Source organism: Procambarus clarkii, chromosome 7, assembly GCF_040958095.1.
Source record: "Procambarus clarkii isolate CNS0578487 chromosome 7, FALCON_Pclarkii_2.0, whole genome shotgun sequence".
In the NCBI taxonomy this organism is placed as follows: domain Eukaryota; kingdom Metazoa; phylum Arthropoda; class Malacostraca; order Decapoda; family Cambaridae; genus Procambarus; species Procambarus clarkii.
In genome coordinates, this window is record NC_091156.1 from 39,988,520 (window position 1) to 39,991,828 (window position 3,309).

The window sequence follows — 3,309 nt, forward strand, 5'->3', positions numbered from 1 at the left end:
TAAGCTGATATAGTTAGTTCAGGCACTAAGAGTCGTCGCTATACACAGATGGCGGCTGGCGGCTCCCTCACTCTTTCAAGGTCACACGCATTAAACTTTCTCCCCCAACAATACCTTTTGCAGTGTTATTACCCTATATACATATATTATATATAAATATCTACATGTTTTATGCACCGTAACTGTACACCTAAGCTTGTAGTGCGCCCAAAGAGCATAGTGGCCACCCTCTAAACAGCTAGACAAATCGTGCAGACGACGTCACCTCCGTCACCCATATGGCTCCTCCCAGCATAATCCTTTTGCTGTTATTACACTAATACACACACATTATATATAAGTATCTACATTTGTGTTCACCATAGAGAACCACTGAACTGGTATGGTGAATGCAAACAATAACAGGTGGCCACACAGTCAGTAAACGATGCTGTCTCCCTACGTCTCTCAGCATCACTCCTCCCACAGCGCTAATTATTACAACAATCCTGCTATTATCACAACCCTGGTTATTTATATCACAATCATTGGTCATCTGTAATATTGTCATCGCTAAATAATAACAATTATATATTTATTTTGACATTTTTCGGCGATGCTGTGGTCACAAGCTGAACATCAATGCTGTTCGCTCATGCTGTGTGCGCCGGCCTTGGTTGCTCCAACAGTACTGTGCCTCTCACACCTGAGAATATTGCCCACGATTCTTTTTTTAAATGGCATCTGTTTACAAGAGCCCTGAGGAAGCTACTGTGAACCCCGTGTAGCCGCGGGCCATTTGAATCAGGCCTGGCATCCTATGGCGTATATATACGCCATGCGCACCATGGGACATGTTACTCAGGGCGTATATATACGCCATGCGCAGTTTAAGGGTTAAACGTATGGTGCATTTAGGTGACAATAAATTATTGTCTGTCAGTTCCAGACCATTCATTAAAATTACTCATACTAATTACATTGGGTTCCAGATTCTTGAGCTAGCAAAATACAGTTTGTACCATTTTTGGTACAGGGTACTTAAGAAGCACTATACAGATAGGGCAGCACTAATATACAGGGATACAGACAGCTTCATCTTCAGTTTAATGACTGAAGATGTCTTTAACGAGATGGGGAAAGAACCCCTTAGATCATGGATCGATACCAGTAACTTCCCTGAAACTCACCCCTTGTATGATCCGTCTAAAAAGGGTGTTTTAGGACTTTTAAAGTCAGAGGTTTCAGACAGACACATCCTTGAAGTTGTAGCTCTCAAGCACAAAATGTATAGTTTGCTGTTGCACAACAATTCAAATTCCATTACCGCTAAGGGTATCCCCGCGCTGTGCAAAGATCTTTATCTCATAGGCATTTTAAAGAAACCCTACACAGTAATGGAGTAGTAAATACTTTCCAATACTCCCAAATTAGGAATGTAGGAGGGCGAATTGTCACCACCCATAATACTAAGAGGGGTTAAAGTGCATTTGATGATAAATGCTATTACCTAAATAAATACAAAAGCCTAGGCTATGGTCATCCAGACATACCATCTGAGCCCCACCCATCCACCTCAGCCCAAGGGGTGACCGCTGGAAGTGAAAGTGAAGACGTCATCGAGCCACAAGGAGAGGAAGGGCAACACCCTTCCAGTGAGAGTGAACGCTATGACGTCAGCACCCCCCTAGGAGAGGAAGAAGAAGAAGAAGAAGAACCTCATCAGTCTTTTCTCCCTCTGAATGATGACTCATCGTCATCATCACCCCAGGAGGGGGAGGAAGACCCCACAACGGACCTGTGGGCACGGAGGAGGGGTCTAGTTAGACAATATTATGGGGGGGAATTAGATTACGACTACGTTTAAGCCACTATGTACTTTTGTTAATATATTGTATAAAACAAGTGTTATTTCTTTTCACCCTCTTTTATTTTGAGTATATATGTATCCTATATAGCTCCGGACATATATGCACATAGTCCTGGAGAGGCCATTCAGACTTGTTCGAATATATATATCTTTAATTACTCCTATAAAGGAGATACCCAGAGTAAGTGAAATATGGTGGGGGCTCACCGTAGACTACAATTTGAGGTGGGTCTATCTGTCACCCCGCCTCTGATTCCATTGTCTGATAAGTGGGCCTATCTGGCTCCCCGCCTCTGATTCCATTGTCTGATAAGTATCCCCCATTGTTTGTTAAGTGCCCCTATCTGGCACGGAATATACTACTGGTCTGCAGCCAATGTTTCCCACGTAGCATGATCGACGTCCATGGCTTTCAGGTCCCTCTTGCACACGTCTTTGTACTGTAGCTGGGGCTTGCCCGTTGGACGTTTTTCCTGCATCAGCTCTCTGTACAGGAGATCCTTGGGGATCCTGCCATTGCCTATTCGCATCACATGCCCAAGCAAGCACATTCGCCTCTGCTTCAGTATTGAGTACATTCTAGTGATTCTAGCTCTCCCCAGAATGCTGTTGTTTGTCACCTTATCCTGCCAGGTGAAGTCCAAGATGTGTTGGAAGCAGCGCATGTGGTGGCCGTTCAGGTGTCTCTCCTGACGGGCGCAGAGTGTCCAAGACTCACTGCCATATAGGAGAGTGCTCAGCACACAGACTCTGTAAACCTGGATCTTTGTACACTCAGCTTATTGTTGGCCCACACTCTTTATCAGTCTGGACATGGTTGTTGACGCCTTACCGAGGCGTTTGTTTAGCTCCATATCAAGTGAAAGGGAGTCAGAGATTGTGGAGCCCAGATACACGAAGTCGACTTCGACTACTAGTTTGTAATCGGAACGAGATCCAGTTTGTAATGGAAATGCCGATGTCAGGTGGGGAGTCCACTCCTTGTCCCTTGATCTGTGTTTTCTTCAGGCTAATGGTGAGTCCGAAAGCCTGACAGGCCTCGCTGAAGAGGATCATGAGCCGTTGGAGGTCTTCGGCTGAGTGGGCCGTGACTGCTGCGTTGTCAGCAAAAAGGAAGTCGCGCAGACACCCCAGCTGAACTTTTGTCTTGGTTCTCAGCCTGGAGAGGTTAAAGAGCTTTCCATCCGACCTGGTCCGGAGGTAGATTCCTTCTGTGGCAGATCCGAAGTCGTGCTGCAGCATAACTACGAAGAAAACCCCGAGTAGGATTGGAGCCAGGACGCAGCCCTGCTCTACTCCATTTCGGATGCCAAAGGCATCTGATGTAAGCCATCAAAGACCACGCTGCCCTTCATGTTTTCATGAAAAGATCTGATGATGCTGAGGAGCCTGGGTGGGCATACGATCTTGTGGAGGATCTTGAACAAGCCATCTCTGCTGACGAGGTCGAAGGCCTTCGT